At 34.7% G+C, this 27,385-nt stretch overlaps 1 protein-coding gene across 1 annotated transcript in view; it reads left to right on the plus strand.

Annotated features, from left to right (window-relative positions):
* The first annotated feature begins 1,050 nt into the window (after positions 1-1,050).
* Positions 1,051-27,385, plus strand: part of LOC111506527 (uncharacterized) — a 408,075-nt gene continuing 381,740 nt past the window's right edge. The window contains exon 1 of the mRNA XM_074171971.1: positions 1,051-1,083. The gene's annotated coding sequence lies outside the window, so the exon portion shown is untranslated. The remainder of the gene's footprint in view (positions 1,084-27,385) is intronic.

Below are 27,385 nucleotides of genomic sequence, written 5' to 3' on the forward strand. Positions count from 1 at the left end.
AAGAAAGTGTGTCTTTGGCGAGTCTTGGCCTACACCTAGTGACCTGCCCCCCTTCCTTGAAAGGACAGGATGCACGATGACCTAGGAGGACAACTCCTCGGCAGGGTGTACTATGGGTCACATGTGGCCTAAATAATGTGGCCTACTCTACAGAGACAGAAGTTAGCGTTTTCTATTCAGATATGATCAAAAACTGCCGAAATGATCTCAATATATTAGCTGCACTCAAAAATCTTCAATCCATATTTTTTACTATTCATACAATGAATAATGGGGAACAATGTGGTTTTACCCCACTAATGAGGTAACCCAAAACTTCTTATTGGCCAAACGGTGAGAGCTTTTTTCCCAAAGAATAAAAAACATAAAAATCGTTTTTTGGATGTGAAGGCCAATTTTACATTTTCAAACCATTTTTTGACTGAGGGGTGTGTGTTCGATCACGACTATGAAGTATAACATTTATGATTACTTCCCTCTTCTGAATCTGCTTTCTTGTGTGGAAGTTGGTAATTAGTTCATAACATATAGTTTGTAATTAATCTACTCAAGACTTTCAAAAACTGATTCAGTTACCTGTATAACTACCAGAACTGCAACTTTGAAACTTCAATAACATAGTCACAAATAAGCAAAACAATTCAGTTAAAATGTTTGAAAAACAATAAACGTGCTTGAAGCCTGTAGCTGTTATGAACGGTTCTTTTTCGTTACTGACCGCACTAGCCACTAGCCATCAAGTAGTGACTCTGGTCAAGCCAAAACTGAGGGTACTCGATTCAACCCGCCTTCCCGATTTCACTCCACTCTCCCCTACCAACTCAACCGGCTCATCGAATTGAACAATATTCACTTTGTTCAACTCTTCAGTATTCACTACAACAATTTCGCTCTTTTCTAAGAACACTTGACTGAGGTAATCTTTGCGTTGTACTCAAGATTCCCTACCTGTCAATCAAATTCACTGTTCTCGCAATCTACAACCTTTGAACTATTGATTATTCTTATCGATGGGATTGAATTCAATCACATTTTTTATTGCAGGTGAGATTGATCATCTAGAAAATCAAGGTCAACATAAATGTAAGTATTGCTTTCAGAAACTGGAAAGTTAGAACCAAAACCGAAAATATTAGGTTTTTTCAAAAGTTTTATCCATTTCGATGTCATGTGTTTTTGTAGCTCTATATCTCAATGAATATTTATTATACTGTAACGTGGTATATATACTGATCGATATAGAATCTTTTATATAGTCTGTACATTGGTGCTGTTCGTTTTTTTCCAAATTTTTTGCATCTATTCAGCTAATTACTGTGCTGTCGAAACAGTTCAAAACATTAAGCAGGCCTTTGGCAATGACAGTGTTGATGAACGCTATGAACGCTATTCGAAACACTATTCGACGTTGGTTTGGTAATCCAGGACGAGGATTCGAGAACCCTGGTGGAGACTGGCCCGTCACAAACGACACGTGAAATGGCGGAAGAACTGGGCGTTAGCTCCCATGTGGTTTTTGATGGTTGAAAACGTATTGGATAGATCAACAAGCTCAAAAAGTGGGTGCATCATCATTTGAACAATCGGCAGAAATTGTCACATTACGAGGTCTGTTCTTCTTTGCTATTGCGCAACCAACACGATCCTTTTTTTGGATCGGATCGTCACGTGTGATAAAAAGTGAATCCTCTACAATAACAATACACCGATGAGCCACCTAGGCCCTTCCCAAAGGCGAAAGCCCATTAAAAAGGACCATTGTCACTGCATGGTGATCATCAGAGTCCTATTATGAGGAAATCGAAATGTAGCGAAGATTTCGTCAGCAGCAGCCGATAATGGTCAACAGAAAAGTCTGATCCTGCTCCACGACAACGCTTGTCCACATGTTTCACAAATCACGGTCCAGAAATTAAACCAATTGAGCGTTGAAGTTTTTCCTCCCCCTCCATATCCTAGACCTCTCGTCAACCAACTACCCTCTTCAAGTACTTCGATAACACTCTCTCTGATCAGGACCAGGCAAAAACGGCCTTCGTCGACTTCATCCAATCAGAGCAAAAGATGTTTATGCTGAGGAAATCAATCGATTTAGCAGAAGTGCACTGATTCATATGGCACTTATTTATATTGAATTGAATAAATAGTCACTGAGATATTATACTTTGAAGTAGACTTATAAAAACGGACAAAACTTTCCAAACAACCTAATATTAGTCAGTCATGCATTACAGATTTTCTTCTAAATACTTTCAGTTTTTTTTAACAGTACCTAGCGATATTTTCAGCAATCAGAAATATTCAAAATGAACTAAATTAAAGAAACACACAAACTGTCTCAGTAGGAATTTTTTCTCGATTTTTCAATACAAATTTGACAAATTCCGAAATCGAAATGTTCTGTTCTATATTATAATGAGGTAATTTATAGCGGCCAGCTCAGCTTTAGCTTATGAATAAGGACTTTTCATAGTCTACAGACAATTTTATTTTATCTTTAGGAAAAATTGTTTGTAACAGGAATGAAAATCTGAAAAGGTAATTCAAACAAAATATCGAAGCTGATGAAATATCGACTGCTTTAGCAAACAATTTATGCAATTTATGCGGTTGAAGCTGGACGTTCAAAGTAGAAATAGATAAATGATAATAATCAAGAAAACGCCCAAGCTTATCATCTATTTGAATTTGAATTTCAAAAATAGCCTATAAATCAACTTATGAAAGTGTGTTCCCGAAAAAATTAGGCAAATATTTCAATTGTTGTTCCGATAAAAGAATAAATAAATAAAATTATCCGATACATCGGATGTAATGTGAAAACTCATGTTTGCAATAAAAAAAATTTTTTTATTGACTTTTCATTTTTGATTGGAGATATCTCTCACAGGAACGCTACACAACGTAAGATATGGAATAGTATCAATATACAATCTCAACGTAATATATGAAAGAGTATTGATATGAAATTTCACTTACTCACATGGAAAATAATTATCAATCTCCAGGTGTATTTTGTTTTGATTCATTTTGGATATGTTTGAAATACAAACGAAAAAAACTTGATTTCCGTATAACTCAACGTTCATATGTTTTGAATAGACTTTTTCTTCCAGTTTGTATTGAAAAAAAAAATGTGTTTGATCTGCATGTCTTTGAAAAATATTCAGTGAAGTTACTCAAAAGTAGAAAGTCAAAATGGTTGTTTACATTTTGTCGATTTCAAGTCGATCAGTTGTGATGTTGAAGGCACAAATAGACGAAAAATTGTATTCATTCTACATGACTCTGATATCGCATCTAAAATATAAAAATGGATGTTTGTTGGTTGGTTGGTAAGTGATAAACTTCTACATCGCTCAACCGATCGTGATGAAACTTGACATGAATACGTAATTTTCTATAGAGAAGGTTTTTAGGCTATCAATTTTTCTGTAACTCGCCACTAGATGGCGCTGTAGAACAATTTTTTGAAAGCACTGTTCTATAACGCTGCGCACGCCTGAGTTCGTTGATTCTGATTCTGTCAAAACATTGGAACAGCAGCGATACAGCAACATAGTACTAATTAGTACTACAACTACCAAATTCTACGCGGACGAAGCCGCGGGCAACAACTAGTAGTGTATATACAAGTATACCTTGAGTACAAAGTCTTTACTCTACTGTTCAATTGAAAAGCTTGATCATGTGGTTTCCAGTCATTATTTCAGTTCAGAATAAAGAGCTACTGAATTCCTTTTAGCCTTTTAGCATGGAAAACGTTCCTGCTGATCAATAATTATTCTTTGATGATTTTATCTTCGTCTATCTCTAATTCTCAAGTCTCATTAACTTCTGAAAATTTTAAAATTACACTACGTAGTTTATACGTATTCGTAATATCCCTTGATCAACAGGACCAATATTTTTTCTAGGCATCAGGTAAACCTATATGACTCATTCTCAATATTCCTTATTGAAATTTCTCTCGTTGGAAACAACTTTTTCGAAAGGTATCGACAAATGCGATTGATTTTTTTTCACAATCATTAAGCTGAATACATATCTTCAACCATCGTATCAGGTATTTTCCATGAAAAATATTCATACTGAAAGCCTAGTGATTCTATATTATATAAGTTTGGTCAAGTGAATTACTGAAAGAAAATTCGGAAAAACTATTACAGAAAGCTTAAAACAAAATTTGTGGAAGGAAAGAGAATAATGGTGAGAGATTGTGAAAAAAAAGTATTTTGTGGTATATAGGTTGTACGGCAGAGCCGTACTCTTACTATCTGACCTGAAAGACCACTCACCATACAAACTAATCGGCTTCGTTAAGAAGCTGAGTTTATTTGGTCGAGTGTGAATAGGTGTGAGCCACAATAAACCCTTGCGGGTTGCGGTGGAGGGTCGAATAGACCCACTCACTTTGGACCTAACCTAACCTAGCCTAGAAATTTTTCAGGAATACAAAAATTATCACGAGCTGCAACTTTTTATTGAGAATCATGTAAATAAAATACATATATGATTGATTGTGAAAGTTTTTCTTGTGTTTATCCTTGACTCGCACAAGTTTCGAATTGTCAGGGTTTCATAGGGGGGCGACAGCTGGTTCACCGAAAAACAAATTCCAACAAATCTTTCAATTGTCACTTCCACGCCGAAAGAGCAATTATGAATTTGGTAAATAATACCAATTCAAAATAACGCTAGAAGGTGTAACATAATATTCAATCTTCTCTTTAAAAATTCCACATGGTATTTGAAACTTCTGTTTCTATCAAATATGAACATTTTTGAAAATTTCTCTGTGGAATCAAATTTTTCAAACCTTTCCTTTCCTCACGGCGGAGTGGGATGCGCATGATTTGTCGAGTATTATTGATTTATGACCCGGTAGAAATCACGTATTCAGCTACACCTTTCGTGAGCATCAAGTAGCAGATCTTCCTCAAGATATATATAGTCTTAAACATATTTTTGAAGTAGCCCCGTGAATTATTCTAATACAATCCTAGATAAAGACGTGTATTTCGTATTCAAATGTCGACTGCACCGAGACTCGTTAGTTAAATATAATCGGTCTTATCTAAGTCACATCGACCTGTCATATCACTTCACACGAGCCGCTTCGTTTGTTTTTCCTCGTACAAACGTAAATTTAAAGAATGACTAAGTCGCTTTCAGGAAAAAACTGTAAAAACGTGGAGTGAGTAATCGTCCCGGAAAAAGATACTGAAATTGTTGTTTATTCATGCGAGTATATTCTCTTTCTGTACTGCTGCAGCCTGATTCTATCGTGTATTCACCCGTTGTAGTTATTATTTATTACTTCAATTGTTTGAATAATTATAGTAATGTTTGTTTCCCAATATGAAATTTCAAAAATCTACTGACAAATATTATTACAGATGCGAGTAGACATATGAACATCCATTCGTTGTTCACATCTATTCTGTCGTTTGGAGTCCGCAATATACGATTTATCAACAGAGAATTGAAAGTGTTCAAAATAGTGTTCAACCTATAGAACTTTCGAGTGAAAACACTAGCCTTTAACACCTAATTAGCACCTTTTTGATAACAACCACTAGTTGACCCTTTATGGATATCCATTATACGTCCTCTGTTTGCTGGGAATACTCAGGCATGAGCAAAGAAATTGATTATCTCACTTTGGTTCTCACAGAAGTACCTACTCGGCTTCAATAATACATTTTTGGAAAAGTAACAAATAAATTATCAAATTTATTTCTTTTTAGTCCGCAGTACCTACCACTTTTTTGACGAATACTTTGAAAGCATTTTTATGGTGTTTAAAAGTGGAAAAAATCGAAAATTCTGGTTCTTTCAACATATGTTATGTTTTTTGGGGGTGCTGAATCTAAATATGAAGTTTCTCCAATTTCCTTTTGCAGAGGCAGGCCGCCAAGCTGATGAGCTTCTTTGATGCTATGGGCTTTTTCGAACCAAATTGCAAAAGATGCTACGTTTCTCAGCCTGTTAGCATCCTCAGCAGTTAGATGTGTCTAGTTTAATGGAACTTGACTCTCAACATGTAAATGAAACGGCTTTTGTTCTTGTCATTTACCACAGCTCTTGGGACCCCTGTGGCTTCGTGCTATTAATGAACAGCACTTCAACTTACGACTACACTGAACTCGATGCTAGTAATAGGGGAGCCCAAGCGGGGATTTCGGGATTTACTGAAGCGCGGCAGATTAATATACAGGGGGATACCTTGTACCCGGTTAAGTTCTTCCACCCATATATACGGCCGCCCGTGGAGGATAAAGGATCAGATTAGTAAAAAAAATTGATCATCAGAAATTCTCGAGCGCGTCAGATTAAGGTAGGGTGGGTTAATTACATGCTGAAAAGTGTATATTCCAGTAATCTGACAATTTGAGAGTGACGTAAAGGAACGGGAGGGCAGGAAAGTTGTAAAAAAAAAAGTCATATCGACATTCTCGAGCGTAGCAAATTTTTTTTCATTTTGAAGGAAATAATTCAAGGATATCGAAAAATATATAATCTGACGATTTCCGCAAGCCGAAATAGCAAAAATTTGTCGAGAAAGTTTAATGCGTGCAGCTGCGTGATATGTCTATATTTACCTATTCGCGTTTCTATTTCTTTTTCACTTTTTCTCTATCTATTACTCTCTCACTGCGTCCCCACTCTGAATTCTGTTGCCATGACGCCATCACAGCTGATCACAGAGACTTGTTCGTGATGAAGATGATGATTAATTAATCAATCAATTGATGGATGTAGCCCTTACTACGTGGTAGGAAATCATAATGAAGAGATGAGAAATGAAACTTTCTATGTTTTTTACCACTTTTATTTGTAACTAACGTTACTGCAGTATCGTCCTATAAGGACATTTTCAAACTTATATATTGTATAAGTAACTGCAGTAACGTTAGTTACAAATAAAAGTGGTGAAAAACATATAAAGTTTCATTTCTCTTTTCTTCATGAATTAATCAATTGATTATAAAAAATTAAATTTTTTTGAGCATTTTTTTTATTATTTTTTTATAAATACAAGTATTCTACTTAAAAAACATACACTTGTTTATTTGCATGCTATTTCCTGAGCTTTTCAATTGATTAAGTTCAATGGCATTGAAAAAAAATTTTTTGTCAGATTAGGCGAATCCCTCTAGATAATCGTCAGATTATGAGACAGCACGTATAAAACATAAAGATGAACCATATATATCCTAATCTGATGCGCTTGAGTATTTCAAAATGACGATTTTTTTTGCACATTATAATAATGGCCGCGAGTTTGCGTCAGATCGAAATCGTCAGATTATTGAATGAGAGCTTTCCTTTTGGTGCACTCAACACTCCCTCAGAAAATAATTTTTAACCCTCACGTACCACCCACATCATGCAAACGATCAGATTAACATACCAACATTATCAAAAATACGTAGCTAAAGAAATAACTAGAATAACAATTTTCAAATATTTGTCAATTTGTATTGCAAATATCTCCATCATGTAAAAAGCATATTCTTGGAGTTCAAAGCAGAAAACTGAAAATGAAATACAAAATTCAACCCGACTTCTCAGACTTCTATCATCTCAGGGCAGGTATCAATTGTTATATATCATTATTCATTATTGTCACCATGGATACAATCTAACTGTTATACAGAATGATCAATGACAATCCTACCGACTGTGCCATGTAATGTCTTCAACTCAAATTACTTTTCAAACAACCCAGTTTCAATACAGAATGATATATGACAGCAATATAATTGGATCGGTTTATTTCATGAAATTTTATTCTCATTCGAAGCTGAACTCCTTACTTTTCTATTCTTGGTTCCCCATACTGCAGAATGAGTATCGAATAATTCAAATGAAAGAGTAGTAGAGTAGCACATTTGGAAAAAAATCACTGTTGTTTACTTCCAACTCAACTGGCTCACTTTTTTCATAGAAAAAGTTTCAATGGAATTTTCAGATGATTGTAACTCAACTGCTGATTTATTCTACACCAATGAAACCTGTAAGAGGATAAGGTTTTAATAAGAGTACAATGACTTTGCGGAAGGAATACTCCAACTATGATTTTGTCGTTTCAGTTGATCATTGCAGCTGGAGTTTTTTTCCTTTAGCTACATCCTAGATTGAAAAGGGAAGATATTGGATCCCAATTAGAGTCTATTGCTCAAGTCGGGCTTCTATGACCTCGTTCACTTGGTAATATCAAAAAGGAACAGTGATTCATCTCTTCGTTAACTGTCACTTTCTACAGAATTTTAGTTGTGAAATAGGCCATGTATATTATTACAGGAACGGTTTGCCAATTTGCCATCATGCTTTATCTGTATAGTTATCTTTACACCGCCATTTGTCCTAATAAATCACGATTAATAACATAAAAACATTTGACTAATAGCTGTACGAGTTTCTGGATTCAGATCCGTACTGGGCTGGATTGGATAAAAATTATACGAATTTACGCAATATTATTCGTAAAAAGTTGATGTAATTTTCACCTACGTACCAATTTCAAATGAAAATTAGTGAATGAGAAATTTAGGAGTTGTTGAAATGAACCCAATACAAGAACATTACGAAAAAAAGCATCACACTTAAAAAATATATATGGAAATGACAGTTTAATACAAACAGCAAACACGATGATGAGAACTTTCATGCATAGATGATACATACTCGATAAGTGAGAGAGAAAAGTACATTACTTAACTACCTAATAAATATTCAGTCCAATACAAGAATACTACGAAAAAAGTAATACGTTTCAAAAATATATATGAGAATAACGGATTCCTTTTAGAAAAGTAAAAAAAGCAAACACATTCAAGAACATTTTAAAAGTACAAAAATTTTGGAATAAGTAATAGTTATGAAAATGAAAATTGAAAAGGCGAGTATAAATAAAATTAAATGAAATGAATCAGTTGAATTATGATTTCTAATATCAAAAATTATGTTGAGTAGTTGAAAAGAAATTATTATCAGAAATAAATAAAGTAAGAGTATAAAATTGAAAAATATAAGAACGCCAGTTTTTAAAGGAAACAAATTATTGTGACCAGATATGAAAATAAGTTAATTAATGGGTTCAACAGTTATTGCTATGATTTCTATATACGTATTATCATAGTTTGTTATTTGTGCCTCACAATCTGGCCTAATACAGATAAATGTTTTCATTGGTATATTCTAATGAATAAAAATATGTTCATCGCTCTTCTGGTATCTGGTATAATAACAGGTAGTTTCTGGTGATACACATAATTTCACATGTTCGTCCATAAAAAAATTTGTACATAAAATATTTGTGAAAATTACATTATAGAATATGTAATGATTGTGTAATTACAAACCAATTTTTTTCAGTGCTCCATTTGAAATCCTAAATTTATGTACAACAAATAATGCACAACAAATTCAAGTAATATTTCATTGCGAACTTTTTAACTGGACAGTTTACGAAATGTGAAATGTCATAATAAAATGTGAAATGTGAAGTTTGATAATGCTCGAGAAAGCCATTGTATAGCGAAACACGTGTTGCAGTTTTGTAAACTGTCCAGTGAAAATCTCACTTGAATACGTTGTTGAATCTCATCAAATATTGACAAATTTCATCACATATGCACAACAAAGAATTCAACAAATTTACTGAATTAATTCTTGGCGAAATTGCGAAAATAATTGCCATATCATCGGTGGCGATATCGACTTCCCTTATTCACCAGGCCTTTTTTGACTGGGCTGTGATTTACCATAAGCTTTTTGTTGTTCTTTGGTACGTAAAATTCAAACGGCCAAACAGTTTTGTCTGGTATAGGATTATGGAACACTTTTGTGCACTGGTATATGAAAATCATTTTTATACTACTTTGCCATGAATGTAATGAAAATTGATTCAAAAGATGAATGGTAACCATTAAAAATCAGTTCTTCAGCGCATTGAATTAAAGAAGTTGTAGCTAAAAACCATAAAAACTTGAACGACCTCAATTTCATTGATTGTATAATTGAGTAGTATTTTGCACACATGACCCAATAACTACTTGTGGCATAATAAGAATCTGCATATCATTTTGATGTGATTTTTGGAAGTATAAAATGATTTTTTTATAGGTAAGCACATTCTTTTATTCATTTTCTCAAATTATCATAATGGATACGTGCCTTAAAGCCGAACCAATATTGGAAAAATTGAAAGCACTACAGGAAAATCCTAAAAGCGCTCTCTGAGCGGTGCCTGTGCGAAAGTAGCGATTCACATTTGGAAAAACGTTCTCAGGAAGTTTATTCCACATAAACGCAATTCTCCAGATGAAAGAGTTTTTGAACACTGGAGTTACAGGTGTACTGAGTTGAACCTCAAAGCGATGAGCAGCCACAGTCCGCCGCTTCAGGCTATCAAGGTTGCAAGTGATGTTCGCGTCTATAATCAGGCGGATGACGCTTTTCTGGATGGAATCTAGCAACTTCAGGATATGTTTGGGGGCAGAGCTTTATACATGAGATCAATACTCCAAAGAAGGTCTGATATTAGCTTTATAAAGCATCAAAAGTGGATGAGGTGTGCAAAGTTTTCTGGTTCGGAACAGTGTTCCAAGCTTTTGAGATGCAGCCTTTGCAATTTCAGCAACATGATTGTGCCAAGACATATCGATGTCCATTTTAACTCCCAATAAACTTATCGAAGCATAAAGCGACTTTGTCTGACCTGACATTATTATATCTGGTTCGGAGAGATTTATCTTCTTGGAGAAAACAGATGCCTGGAATTTTGTGGCATTGAATTAAACCTGGTTACTTCCACCCCAATTCGATATCACTACTGGATCCTCATCAAGATATGCAACCTCCTGCTGCCGGTGAAAATGTGCCTCCGTAGCCGATGTCCTGGAATCCAAATAAAATCTGTTTAAAATCTCTCAGAAGTTAAGAAACTTGTGCGAGCTAAGTACTATCGAGGTCTTACCTTTTAACGTGTGATTCCTAACTCGACAAGACAACTGTGCTGTCGTCAGCATTCGGCATTATTTCATACTCCGTTGCTTCTGAAAGCGCCTGGATGCGCGACCTGAGAACTTGGCGACGAGTCATGTTTGTATAGTCATATATTTCCGAAATAATGTGTGAAAGTTGGCATCCAAACAGGATCTTTCACTGATTTAACGCTAATATTAACTGTTTTTCTTCGTTTTTCACTTGTGGAAGAAAAATATGCCATATAGAATTCTATATTTTATAGCTCCTTTTATTGATGACCCATGTGCACCCTTCCGTAGTACCAACTGTAGACAACTGTCAGTGAGAGTAATAGATAACTAACAAATCAAAATTTCAGGAGGCAAGGTATTCGTCACTTTTGAGATTACACGATGTTTCAGGAGTTGTCGACGTTTATTCAAAATATGGCTGGTAACGTAATCGAGGTCAGTCTTGCCAAATGTTAGTGGCACACGATCGATTCAGTCAAAAGTCCAGCGTCGAATTACTCAAGGCGATCTACGGCTTACGCTCATGAATGACCTCTGGCGGTTCAGGAAGGAGCCAGCAAGCGCCCGGCAACCCGGTTAGACGAGCCACGATTTCAGACAAACCGTATGTAACGCAAAACGCCTTTGTCACGAACTGACAATCCATCAACTCATTAATAATGGGTTGCCCAATTCAGTGACACAACTTCAATTTTCTGCATTGATTGGAAATACGAATTTCAAGAGGAGCGGTTTGGATATTCTGCAATTGAAGATTATATTTCGATAGAAAATTATGAAATTCGTTCCAAAATAAAGGAGAAGCTACAAATAGCTTCTTCTTCATAAGACAAAAAATGTGAGCAACTTGCAAAGTATGAATGAATGAAAGAACCGTGTATCTGCAATAAAGACTCCAAGAAATATAGATCGTACACATAAGTTTTGTTTAGATACAAACTGGAAGAAAAAACCATTCAAAAACAACTACTCTCATACGAACATTCAATTACACAAGAATCACTCTTTCCGTTCTATTTATAATCTGAACATTCGTTATGGAATTGAAACATACATACAGTGAGATAAATGAAACAGTATTGATCATTCGCAATTGTCTACTTCGAAGTTTCGGAGCAAAACACTTGTTCTATCACATCATAGTCACCGTTTTGGATAACATTATAAGACGAAGCAATAATTTCTTTCATTACATTTCGATTTCATTGTCAACAGATCTGCTTTTGTCGCAGTGACACCACACATTCATACAGACAGTTAATCTCAGTTATAGACTTTTCGTTTGAACTGAAAAGGGTATATCTTCAGGAGAGATTAGTAGGTGTTTCGACGGAGTTTTTTTCTTCCAGTTTGTATCGGAAAGAAACTTCTGTGTTATGATCTACAAATCTTATTTTCTTTTTTCTGCTTCTTACTTTGAGAGTTTCCCATATTTTTTTCAGAGATGGAGAAGCAGAAAGTCAAAAAATTATTCTAATCAAGGAATTGAATAATTCCATTACCTGAAGATCGTGTTGAAATAATAGAATTCGGAACAAATAAAATGTGATTAGAATTAAATATCCATATCCTTCTTTGAAAATTCTTGGAAAAGACGAGACTTTCATGAGAGTAGGCGCACTTTCAAAATCGAGAATTTCGGGTTCAATTTTTCGTAGCCGAACAATCAAAAACCACCCAATTTCTAAAAATTCAAATACAGTGTAAAGGAATGGATAATAGAGAAAGATAAATGACCTAAACACAGGAAAAATATTTTAATTTCACACATTTTAAGGACTTTCTGCCCCAGAAACATATTCGAACAATAGAGTTCGGCACAGATTTGGAAAATATTTAATGAGGTCCTCAGATAATGTTATTGAAAAACATGTGTTGAACGTGCATTCTTAACTTTTTCGCCTATGCTCAATGGTGACATATTGCTTGTTTGAATAAACTAAGAAATAGATATTCGAGCACGTAATTGATTTAGTATTTCTTGAATGAAATCTCTAAATTACTACCAGGGTACTGACTAATTTTCAAGAGGTAAACTATCAAGTATAATAGAACATGTTCTGGTAATTTGAATGTGGTGGACAATGTCTCGTGGTGTATTTCATCAGTACGGACTTCCATTGTCTAATATAATATAAATTGATTTGAAATCCCAAGTTGCGTCACGACGTTTCGATTGTTAGTATCCACAATCGTCTTCGGGTGATAACTGATATATATTACCTGGTAATATTACATATTACCCACTATAATTGTAGATGGATTGTAAATCTATCCTTTTCATATGGAAAATATTTTGATGTTCACTTCAGTGTCTTTCTAGGACTGAATCCGTGTTTCATTTCAAAATGAATAAACATAGGATTTATAGTCCTTGAATGATCAGACTAAAAGTTCGAAGTAAATCAGTTCCCTCTACTTCAGATCATCATTAGATCCATGAAACTAAAATATTCGTGCCAGTTGTTTCCATTCCTACTTGAATCTGAAATAATTCACATGTTTTTTCTCACACTTGTTCGTGAAAGGATATTATTCTCCATGTCACGAATCTCTTTCTATTTCTTCATTTTTGCTCACACTTTCATGACACGATTCAATAACAACACCACACCAACGTGTAATCCAATTGTGTTGAGACTGACTTCACTGATTATCGTACCTATTCTAGGTACTCGCGAAATTCAGATCCATTTTATTCTCTTTCAGTACATACATCTATTGTTACAGAATATTTTCAAGCCAAAGTACTCTATATTGTAAATATATTAGTTCTAAATTCCCTGTTTCATGTCACTATTATGAATTTTCAACAATCATTCAATCATATTTTGATCTAGAAAATGTATAAAACAAGATATGAATATATTCCTAAAAGTCTATTATACATTTGTAGAAAAATCCAATCTAACTAGTGATTTGAACCTTCGAAAGAAGGAAAAAGTCAAACCATAGAAATTTTTGTTCACCATCGAATTTCATACTATTTTCCCACAGAATCAATTTCATTCTATTTCTTTATCATTTTTTCTGCAATGTCATATGAACTAAGGTACTGAAAACGTGATCCATTATAGCAGAACGAAGATATCACGATTTTTGGTGCACTGGTAATTTTCTAGTAGCAAAACGTGAAATTGTTTGCTTTGTTTAGTTAACTTTCGCTCATTGATGGCCTTTTCGTTGATTTGAAGGTCCTGACGTTTTGATCAAACCTTGAAATCACTTGTTCATCATCCATATTACATTTTTTAGATGCGGATCTTATTATGAAATTCACAAACTCAAGGCTGTGAACTAAAATTATTTTTCACTCCGTGCAATACAGAATAGTTTAGGGATCATAACGACATATAAATGAAAAAATGATTGTAGACTAACTTTATTGTTCTTCCTATCTTGCCACATTTCTCAAGTTGAATACAATCCACATACCGTAGAAAAAAAAAAGGATAAAGTATTTATGAGTTGAAAAAAAAAACTAATTGATACAGTTTATTGTAAGATTTTCAGTATAAAGGGTTTTACAAAAACCGCGACACGTGTTTCGCTATACAATAGCGTCCTCAAGCATAAACTTTATGCTTTATGGAATTTCATCAAGTATCGGACAGTTCTATTAAGTTATGAGTTTTTTGTTGAATGATTCTTTATTTATCATTCTCGGGACCAATCCTGATTGCCAAAATTACGTTGGATGTTGTGCGTCCATTAAATTATTTTCAACAATGGTGTTTACACTTCAAGAAAAACTGAAAATATTCTAATTCATTGACAATAAGCAAGAATAATGGCAATGTTCAATGAAAGATATCCCAATAATAATTTAAATCATCAATATATATTTTGGAAGTAGTTGCTAAGTTCAGTGAAACTGGTTCCGTTGCTAATACAAAAAATAATTGCAAGTAATGAATATCACCCGTATAAAATAAAAAATTTTCAATACGATGACGATTTCGACGAAAGAAATAATCGGATTGGATTTTGTGAAACAATGATGGATTTTAAAATGAAAACAAAAATAACTTGCACAATATTTGCTTCACTGATGAGTGTACATCTTTTCTCATTGGGTATTATACAAACAAAATTTTCGCTTCGGGAGTGATGAAAATCCAAGACATTTCATGACATTCCAGAGAGTGTGAACGTTTGGGCTAGCACCATTGAAAATACTATTATTGGACCTTCATTTACTGAGGAAAATCTAATGGATGAGCTCTACCTTAATCTGCTTGGAGAAATTATAGTAATCTCTAAAACAGTTTGGTAACATGATGTTTCAGTCATTCACTTCCTACTTTTCTGACAGATGGATTGGTCAAAGAGGAACAATAGAATGGCCACTACGATCACCTAACTTATCGCCTCTAGATTTCTGCTGATGGGAGCATCTGAAAAATATTGTTCATAAAATATATCCTCGAAATTTGGAAGATTTGCAGAGGAGAATAACAGCTTTACAAACTTTATCACTGTTCAGAAAATAATGGATAACATTTCGAACGAACGAAATATATTATTTTCCATGTTTTATCGCAAAATCCCTTGATACTTACATATATTCCCGACTTTACTTGATTTCTCGCAAGAAAAATCCAGAATGTGAAATTTTTGCTGAACGACTTTAAGATCTTAGGGGTTGTGTCCGCCCCTCCTAGAGAGTTGTAGTTTAATTGAAAACTAGCATACAAAATGTCCCCCTGGAAAATACTTTAGACGTGTTTTTGCATATTTTTGGATTTTCTATAGAGGTACAAATATACAGGGTGGTACGTTTTCGAGTTGACATTCTGTATATTCCAAAATCGTTCAAACCATCGTTAAATTACAGAAAAGTAGAAGGGACGCATAATTATTTTTAAGTTTTGTAATGTTTATTAAAACGCCATTGATCATAAACTGTCTTTATTTTTGCATTCAATAGAGGAATATGCATACCATCGATATTATAGACAGGACCGTACTTACTGTATATATGACAAGTTTCTTTTTTATAAAAGTAGAAATATTTCGTGACATAGACTTCAAACTCGAAAATTCGACAGTATAAATAAATCACATATTCACCTGAAATTGATGATATTGAGTAGAATACTAGTAGATTACTTTTGCAATCGAGATAAAAGTCTATGCTGCACGATCTTGAAAAAGTGAAAATAATAACTAAATTGGGCGGGGCGGTGAGAAATTTGCCAAACGGTATCGTACTATTTTCATAATTATAGATATTAATAACTTTCCTAAACGAAAGCTATATAAAAATGGCCGAGAAAATAGAATAATATAAATTGATAGATGTAGCCGTTACTATGTGGTAGGAGATCATAATGAAAAGAGAAATGAAAATTTCTAAGTTTACCACTTTTATTTGTAACTAACGTTACAGCAGTTTTGTCCTATATGGACATTCTCAAACTCATACAATAAACTAACAATGTTTCATTACATTCACCAATATATACCATTCAGGTACTTGATTGAGTACCTGAATTTACAGTTCACAATGCGGACGTGCCAATTTAAAAACCGGGAAGAGAATTGAATCGATTTGATCATTTAACAGGTTGCACCCGCAACCATCTATCCGTTGAGACAGATTATAACTTTGAAGAAAGTTTAGAAAGAATTTTACAGAATTATTCATTCCTGAGAGGTTAATATTCATATCTCCCGCCAAGTTCAAGGAATCGCAGTTCATTAAAAAATTTGACACCATATCTTCGAGTACGGCGATGGAAAGTGATACATTAGCTTTCGGTGGTCGGTATACAACTCCGAATATGTATTTTTTGTCAAATTTACTCACCGATATCCAGATATGTTCGAGATATTGGTCTCGATCTCGATCTCAGAAAAAATTACTCGGAATTGTATTGAGTTTTTAATGTAGAAGCACACTCCTCCTCCTGTTCCGTCTCTGTCAGCTCTAGCGATAGTATAATTGTCAATATTAACCACTTGTGAAGAAATATTAGGACTGAGCTAAGTTTCTGAGATACCAATAATATCTATATCATTGCTTGTAATAAAATCCTTCAATTCATCAAACCCAGTTAATAAAGACCTAACGTTGAGGTGACTAAATTTCAAGCTACGGGACATAATTTAAACACAGTAGAGTAAAATAGATTTTGAAAAAAAGAGGAAATTGAATTTATAAAGTAAAATGATTCAGTGCTGTCCAGTATTGAGAATGTCCATATATGACGAAACTGCAGCAACGTTAGTTACAAATAAAAGTGGCAAAAAAAATAGAAATTTTCTCTTTTCAAAATAGAATAAACCCAAAGACAAGAAATTTCTGTACGGCTTTCGTGAGATTAGTTTTTTACATGAATAACGGTCATGTATCTACTCATGACATTACTTGGTTTATGGAGCGGGAGACACAAACTCAACTGTAGAAGGATAAATGGCCAATGACTCAAGAATTTAGACGGCATGACAAAATAATATACCATTTTGTGAAATCAATTTCACAAAAGCCTTATATTAATTTATCGCCCTTGCATATTAATTTTGGTGCAGCATTTGGTTAGAAGAGATCTCCACTTTGATTATTGTTTCAGTTTTCCAAGATTTTCACCTGCACCACCTACAAATGACAGCATAAGGCTAAAATACATTTCCTACTACAGGACAATGAAAGTGATACGTTCTTGAGAAATATTATATGATCCTCCAAAAACTTAGCATAAGCTAACCGTCTAAAATGAACAAGCCACATGTCGGGACTTATGATAGGTGATGTATTAATCAGGCGGACACAGCGTTTACAAATAATACAAAACGACAAATAGAGAGTAACAGTATAACAGTGGCGAGGAGAATGAGAATTAGGATTAGTCCCCGGCCGAAATCTCTCAATAGACTGACTATCGCCCAAGAAAATGTGTTCCCAGTAACTTTCGAAAAATTATCTCTCTCAATGGTCGGGGTCATGAATTTAGTCAAGAGAGGTCAACCACTTGGTCCTTGCATTAATCCATAAAAGTGTTAACAATGACTACCTACTCGAAACATCTCAAAGGGTTTCTTTCTAGATATCCATCTGTTTTTTTTGGCAATAAATTTTCTTTTCGAAAAAAGAGGGCATTTCAATGATATGCGATGAAAAATTACAAAAATGATAGGTAAAAATTAAGATGAAAGAATTAACATAAAAACCCAAGCAGATGAATATTTTGGACAACTGCTCGATAATAGAATTTTCGTATCGAGACTGGATGCGTGTAGATGTAGATGAACATGTCATTTCTGCTTAGACGTAAATGAATAAAATTGATCCGATTACAGATTCCTATAATAAAACGTTTTCAGAATCCTCCATGTTAGCTTTATTCCAAATAGCAATTTGTTCTAAATTCATTTGGAATGGATTAATATAATTCAATGTGTTCATTAGTTTTCCATTTATATAACTTGAAAATTAACTTTTCCAGAATCAAAGTATCTAAATATTCACTTAATCTGATAGAAATCACCAACATTAACACTAACGATTTCTAACTAGATTTCATCGAATGCCGAAAGAATTTATCGAAGAGAAACAAAAACCATCTACCGCTGTCAATTCGAAATTTAAAACTGTTCAACAGATCGTTTTCCGATATGGCCAAGTCGGTGAGGATATTCAAGGCGACCGGAAACAAGATATCTTTTGTCTCTAATTGACACATCCAATGACCGAACACGTAGAGAACTTGATTTCTTTAAATGTTTGAAAAGATTTAATGACGTTACTCAGTTTAATTTTATGTTTCAATCGATTAAGTCTGTTTTATAGTATACAGATACTTTTCTGCAAGAGTATACAACAGTATACAAGAAGAATTAATTCAGTTTCAGCTAGTAGAATGGAAATATATCCGTTTATTCCTTGTATGTTGTGATTGTGAGAAATTGAATCAAATACTTTTACAGTCCAAACTGATATTATATTTACTCAATCTATATTGGGAATAATTTCATTTATAGAAAACTTACATCATCACGGAGTAATGTGGCCATTATTTCAATCTCGAAAAATTTGGATATCCCTATAACAATTGTTGTAGTATAGGGTTTTTCATTAAGTGCTTCCTATCTTTAAATTTAAACGAAACAAAGTGTGTGTGAGATAGTATTGACATTTTTTATTCGTTTGAATGACCTATTGATTCCATTGTGTGTGAAATATAACATCGTTCAAATGGGTTTTTGAATAAGTTGGTTTGAAATGAGTCTAAACTTAGTTAAGGAAGGTTTGGGTTTTCTACTTCTCCATCTATACAAAAAATGTGGGAATATTCCAAAGTGTCTCACGGCGAAACATTGAATGTCTTCCGGTGAGAATTATAGTATTCCATATGAGTGAAATTTTACCTTTTTCATTTATTATATTGTGTAGGAATCCTGTAAATGATATATGATTCGATTCCATCACGAATGTTTGTAAAATAAAGGGAAAAGAGAAAAGTATTTTTCGTATAATTCAGCGTTCATATAAAAGTAAAGGTTCGAGTGTTTTCTTCCAGTTTGTGTCTGAAAGTTACTTCTTTGCAATATTTACACATATTTGTAAAGAGTTAATTCTTGAAATTGATTGCTTCCTTCCTTTCTTCGGAAGATTCTCACATTGTTTGCATCAAGATAGAGAAGTAGAAATTTCTTTCTCAAAAATTATTCTCTCTTGAAAATATACCCTTTCCATTTAAATCAAAAGTTATACGAGCATGTAGGTGTAAGCACTGTCAAATAACATTCAACTTTCTTAAGTAATTCAGTTATGAATATCCAAGGAACAAATAAACCTTCATAACTCATCTATTGTAGCGGTTTCAAAGTCACTACTTCAAAGATCTGTGGAATAGTTGAATTTTTTACATAGTGTATAGTTTACTCACAATATAACAAAAATATTTCATTTCGTATCATGATGTATAGCCATATAAATTTATATGACTTTGTATATACCAGGAAGTAAAACGAGTCTTCTTATCTTTGGTGGAATTGGCACATTCACAAAGTTTATTTGTAAGATATGTTTTTTTTTTAAATAATCAATCTGTATTTTATATTAGTTTATGTTATTCGGCATTCCGGGACTTGAAATGAAAACGTCTCTTCCTCATTTTGTTGGATTTGGAACAGACATGGAAAGAACATCGCGATTATGCGTATGTGAAAGGACGTTTCAAAGTATTCCTGAATCAAAAATTCAACTCAAAACTTTCGAATTGAAGTCTATATTGTCGAAGAACTTAGCTTAAAGGCCACACTCCATTCCAAGCCTTTATTTTCCGTTTGTTTGTGGACAATATTTCCATAAAACTGAATCTGTTAGTCGGTAATTGAATGGCGGTTGGCGAATCTCTACTTTTTGGAATCCTTGATGACTCACCCCTGTAGGAAACGACATAAAAGCGGGTCATAAGTACATTCCTCAGTCAAGGTAATCTCATTATTATCGTTCATTTGGATCTGAGCGGGACTCATTGGCATTGCAGGAGTGACACTCCGAAACTGTCAGCGTCTAGGGCGTTACCCACTTCACCTAGATACCAAGTAATTTAACTTCTTCAATGGGGAATGTTCCTCAATTTGGGTTATTACAGCAAATGCAAGTTTGAACAAAATGAAGTTGAGTTTAATTCATGAGTTCTTCAAATTCACTTCGAAAAGTATTCAAATTGATGTTTCAAATGTTGGGTTTTAATTTTTAAAAGCATTTGTTTCTAATTCACATATTGGCAACAGCGCCTATATCAAGTTGAAATAATTTATACGTACCTAGATATTCTACTTTAAAAAAGGAAAATTATCTTTATAAATCAACAATTAAGGCAAAATATAAATTATAGTCCAATACCACCTCCACAATCCACATAAACAACAGTTGTTTTGTTATTTATTTATATAGAGGAAGAAGGGTTAGGTGCACAAAATGTCATATCTCACAGAATGTCTCGGAACTCGGAACATAAGTAAACAGAACAGCACGCCTCTAAAATATGTCATCTTTGTTCGTCTCATACAGGTAACAGATTCATTGTCCTTTATTAGCTATAACCGATGTTGCCAAATGATGAAATAGAAACCAATCCCTTTAAATGTTGAATGCATTATTTCATTCCTATTTTTTGAGTATTTAAATGATTTTTTAAAGAAAAAGGTTGAAATGATAAGTTTAAATTGCGTTGTTTTAGAGCTCTTATATGAAAACTACTTTCCCCATTGTGTTACTTCAGTATATTGTATTGAAATGAATATTACTGAAGTTTTATCCCAACACCAAACCGTTATTTCAATACTTTGACACGTCTTTCGATCACCAAGTGATCATCTTCAAGAGGAAGATTAAACTATATTGGAATGTTGAAGCCTTTCCTTAGCTACCTTTAAACAACTGTTAACCGATGGTATGCATACTAGGGGTAATATAATTCATTAGTTGAATAAGAAAACGAGGATATCATTGTGAGAAAATCCTTCATTTTTATATCATTTATTTTCACTTGTGAATAAATCAACTTTTGTGGATTGTTCCCTGAAGTTGAAACTGATAATTCTAGTTATGGTTTTTTCTTTACTTTCTCGTGTTGTTGAAGTTGAAACTGCCGTTAGTTATATTTGGCTGATGCGCTCTTTCCCATAATTTATACCCACTCCCGTCTCCACTCTTTGAAAGGTGGTAGGGCATTTCATATTATTCGGATGATAACCGCCATCGTGTTATTCCATTACTGTACCGGTACTGGAAAAATATCTGTTCAAAAAATCTTGTTTTTCCGTTAACCAGCTGTCGCACTCCTACGAACGACAACCCTCAGAAGTCGAAACTTGTCCGAGTTAAGGATCAACGAGGTCTTACCTTTTAACGTGTGATTCCTAACACAGGTTGGACGATAGCAAGTGAAAATCGATCGTTCAGGCTGGGGATCGTTCAGCCGTAGGAACCAAACCCCGCCTACATTTGTTTATATAGTATCACATCACCGTAATGGATCAGTCATTACCCACAACACATTGTGGATATTCACAAATGAAACAGGAACTCCATTTGAAATCTATCAATATGAACTCATTTCAATAATCATCAAATAACATTGTTAGACGCTTTCACTCATTTCAATGTCATATAATTTAATGTTGAATACGACTAATTTTCAAATCAAAGCTGTTGTTACAATGCTATCAGGCAAAAAAAATGGATTCAATTGTTTTCAGGAGTAAACCAAACGAGATAAATAGACTGTCACTCTTATACTTGATGTTATGCATGGAACAACAATTAGTAATATCAATCAGTGTCTGTCTTGCACCTGTGAAATGTATTCTTGTACGGCTCAAGAAGCAGATAACTATAAATTTCTGGCAGTTATTATCGTAACTATCTCATTCAGAGAACTGAGTCCAATAGAAAATTCTTGTAATGTCTTGATTACACACAAGAATTTCCCGGGACTTATCAACATCGAATCTTTATTACAAATTGGGATAGTTTGAGTAAATATCTCGTGTAATACCCACTTGCTCGCATATAATTACGGTGGATCTTTAGTACTGTATCATTTAGTTAACAAGGTTTTTTAGCACGCAAGTTCCCAATTTACGGAAGGAATTTGCATTTTTTTCATGATAAATGTAATTCTCCTGTGTGTCGTTAGAGATGTGTGTAGGTTTATCATTAGGAATAATTTGTTTTATGACATATGACTATGCGGTTCGGAAAAAGTTATTTTCAGAATGAATTAGTAATAAAAATAGTTTTTAATGGTGTTCGAGAGAGAAAGAGAGTATCTAATCAAGATATCATAGAAACCAGTGGAGTCGGACATCTTAGGTTGGCTGTAATAGTATTTTTATATTACAGCTACTTGAATTTTGAAGTTACATTACTCAGAACTACCAGAATTATTTATTCTAATTGGTTATTTAAATTTTAAGGGGCCCACGATTGCGTATTGAAAGAATAATTTGAATTTTATATCACTTCTAATTGGAAGTGTAAATATGTAGGATACTGGTACTTTCACAACTTTCTTTCAAATTATTTATGAGTTTCAACTTTTCAATCATAAAATTGTGAGTGGTTGCATTTCTATGATGTTTGTAGGGTTCTTTGGTTTTGAATCGAAAATGTATTTTCTGTTGTTAATGAACACAAGCATTAGGTTAGTTTAGGGGTTAGGTCCAAAGTGAGTGAGTCTATTCGACTCTACACCGCTACCCGTAAGGGTTCATTGTGGCTCACACCTATTCACACTCGACCAAATAAACCTAGCTTCTTAATGGAGCCGATTAGTTTGTATGGTGAGTGGTCTTTCAGGTCAGATGGTAAGAGTACGGCTCTGCCGAACACTCAAAACCTGATTCAGTCCCCAGCGGGGCAGGAACAAAGTATGTGCTCTGTTATTTCATCATTAATGGGATAGTCGAATAGTCGAAGTGCAAGATTACCACCTTGATACCTGCGACAACCTTCCCACATGAGGGTTTTTTCACGTCAGCTACACCTGACGATGCCTTAGATTCAACCGTGCAGGGCTTTTTCGCCTCTAGTTTAAGTCACTTGAGCGCAAACGTTTGCTAACCTGCTCATGGGGGTTTGTTCCTCCACCTGAGATAGATTCTACGTACGACGCTCAATAATTTGGTGCAAGACGCTTTCATAAGGTACCCCGCTCTGGAGAAGACGACTCAGTTTTTTTCTGGCTGCACCACCAAAACTTTTTTTAGGTTCAGTTATAGGATCAAAAGTTGGAGAGTAGAGAAACTCTCGCTCCTGATCTAAATTTACAGGAAGGTCAGTTAGATTCGTAAACTCGAAATCCATTTCCTCTGTAGACTCAGCGTCAGAAATTATTTTTAAGTTGACTCTCTCCATAAAAGTCCTACGAGTAGCTAGGGAAAGGTGGTCAATCACGGTAGAGCCCCGCATTACCGTGACATGGCGATGCTACGACGAGAGGGCGCCCGGTATCTCGAAGGTTCCCTAGAGACAGCCGATAGGCTCAATGTCATTCATCCTTTCGGCACGGATACATCACCTTAGGATTAAGCCATCGTTAGGATGCTATTCAGTTAGGGAATAACATAACTACAAGTGATTCTGTCATTCCCGTATCTAGCGGGGCTACGTGGAAGCAGGCATCTGATGGCCGGTTTGCTCAACCTCTATAACCCACGCCAATGCACTCGAACAGCATGCACAGTGGTTCAGGCAGTGAAAGATGAACAAGGACAGCCAACCCGCATTATGAGTGGAAGATGAAAATATGAGGATGGTCTGTGAAGTTTCAGACCTAACAAAGATACTCGTCCAAATTGTACTCGGCGTTTTCCTCTGCGAAATAATTGTTCACGAACGTGATTGCCTTCTCATTTGACGAAAATTTCTGTCTTCTGAGCGCAATTTTTCGATGAGGGAACAAAAAGGCGTCGCTTGGAGCAAGATCTACTGAGTAAGGCGGATGGTTGAGCAGTTTACACCGTAATTCATAGATTTTCGCCATGGTAACAGCTGAGGTGTCAGACGGTGCATTGTCTTTGTAAAACAGGATTTTTTTCTCCTGCAATTGTGGCCATTCTTTCGCGGGTTCTGCCTTCAGCTTATCAAATAATGATGCGTAGTATGCTCCTGTAATGGTTTTTCTTTTTTGAAGACAATCGACTGAATAACTCCATGAATATCCTAAAAAACAGTCGCTATCACTTTCCAAGCCTAAAAAAACAGTTTTTGCTTTTTTGGAGTCGATTTCCTCCTTACAGTCCACTGTTCGGACTGTATTTTTGTTTTGGACGTATAAAGGCGTATCTAAGTTTCGTCTACAGTAGTAACCCATCTTTGATTTGCGTGGGCATATTGCCTTTTCAGTACAAATATTTAAGGACAGCTCAATACTTACTCCATTTTGTCAATTTCCATAAAAACACTTCAAACGACTGTTACATAAAAGCTGCGCATACAAAATGACCAAAATGGAACTGTTAACAGATGTTGAAACGGATACGAATACGCTGTTTTATCCTATTAATATTATTTCTGGAAGATGTTGATGGCTCCATCGCTTATTTCGAACATAGATTACTAAATTGATCATGATAACTTCAAAATCTTATTACAGTTGTAATAGAAATTACAGGTGAAGTGCTGTTCAAATGAGAATTTGTAGACTAGTATTCAAAAGTCTGATAAACTGTAAGAACACTGCATTGAGAATTTCACTGTCCAAGTGTCAGGTGGGTATAATTCGAAAGCCTTTGAGAAACTGCAATTCATATGTTGTATTTCCTTTCATTAGCGAGTACTTGAACTAAGTGTTGTTTCGTGTTTCGAATTTTTATCTAAGGTAGTAGCGCAATTTTTGTATGGTAACGATTTTTCAACCGGTTGTTACGACTTGTGTGAATGTATAAGTATGATACTTACGGGTATGAGAAAGAGCGGGAAAGGCCGCGATTAAAAGAAGCATCAAGTATGAATGTCATTACTGAAGGTCTCTACGAATGGAAAACATTTCTGCAGGTCATGGAGGCAAACTGACACAAATATTTCTCGAATATTTTTCTCATTTGTAATCTTTGCGTTGAGAAGAAAGCAATAGATGAGTAATGAGTAGTGTTCTTGAAGAAATTGCTAATAAAATTAATACGTTATTGAGGTTTTTGAAAGATTTGACCTTCCCAACATTGACGAAACCATTGGAAAATCTTTTCAGATATAAAAAGCATACCTAATGCTGAAAGATTTTTGATACTTGCAATATGTGTAGATCATGCACAGAAGTAACATTCAGACACAAACTGGAAGAAAAAAACGTCCTCTCAAAACATCCCCACAATTAATTTTTTGTATGGAGATGTTTTTTTCAAGGACAAAACAAAGGCACTACAATAAAATCCTTAAGGCGCTCTCAGAGCGGTGCCTGTGCGAAAGTAGCGATTCGCATTGGATTTGAATCGCTGAATATTTAGTTTATTCCACATAAACTCATTTCTCCAGATGAAAGAATTCTTAAACAGTAGATGAAGTTTGAGGTATACTGAATTGAACCTCAAAACGATGAGTAGCCACAGTCCGTCGCGTATTTCTTCGCTCTTGGTGAAGATTTGTCTGTTGCTGAGGTGTTGTACAGTTTTCTGGTTCGGAACCAAGCTTTTGAGAAGCAGCCTTTTCAATTCCAGCGACATGATTGTGTCGAGACATATTGGTGTCCATTTTAACCCCCAACAAACTTATCGAAGCAAAAGCGGAATTGTCTGACCTGACATTATTATATCCGGTTCGGAGACATTTATCTTCTTGGAGAAAATCGATGCCTGGGATTTTGTAGCATTGAATTGTTCCTGGTTACTTTCTCCCTGGTTACTTTCACCCCAATTCGAAATCACTTCTAGATCCTCATTCAGATATGCAGCCTCCTGCTGTCGGTGAAGATGTGCCTCCGTAGCCGATGTCCTGGAATCCAAATAGAATGACGAGACAAGTGTGCTGTCGTCAGCAAAGCAATATATTGGATTCTTGTAAAAAGCCAAAAGCTCTCGATCCCGGAAATTATTCTCACCTAAAACTATACCCATATCAATTTGAATGAAAAATACATCTGAAAAATAGAAAGAAATCTATTTTTTGAAATCTTTTTTGTAACAGCTATCAATAAAAATTGTAACGGTCTAAATTTACTTGTAAATATTGTAGATATTGTTCGTTTATTTACTATGGAATCGACAGAATTGTCATTTATTGATGACGAACTTTTCGTCACAGACTGCTCTTATGTGACCTTTCAAAAACACTACCTTACCTTTTAAGATCTTTATTCAGAGGATATTAACAATGTAATTCAGTTACAAGTTCATTTTATTCATTTAACATCATAGTAATGGGAATCTCCCGTTCCATAGAAAACCATACCTGAAAGGTACAAGAATAAATGTATGCTCCCTGACTAACTGCTTTGACCAGTACTTACGCATTCTCCTATTGCCAATCGACGTTGGAGATCCGAAATTCCTCGCTAGGTTGAAATAGTTGTTATTGTTTGTTTCTCAGTTTACTTCGCCTATCATTTTTCAGCCGTTGCCTGCCTTATTCTCTATACCTTTCCGAGAATATTTCTTGCATAGATTGTTATTCATCACTTCCAGAAGGATTACTACATATTAGAGCCATATCGCCTGAAAAACAATATTAGTTAGCTCTGGTTTCTGAATACTGTTTGATATTTTCGGTAAATATTCTGCATAATACGAATGCTCTAATATTTGTACTGAAAGGGAAGGATGTGGCGACTTACCTTGTATGTTTCTATTCCATCGCATGAATAAGGAATGGTAAATAGTTGAAAATAGGTTGGAGTGAATACTTTTGTAAACATTCTAATATA

This window comes from Leptinotarsa decemlineata, unplaced genomic scaffold (genome assembly GCF_025532065.1).
Source record: "Leptinotarsa decemlineata unplaced genomic scaffold, Ldec_3_MD MMD2_tig00000035_RagTag_RagTag, whole genome shotgun sequence".
Taxonomy (NCBI): Eukaryota; Metazoa; Arthropoda; class Insecta; order Coleoptera; family Chrysomelidae; genus Leptinotarsa; species Leptinotarsa decemlineata.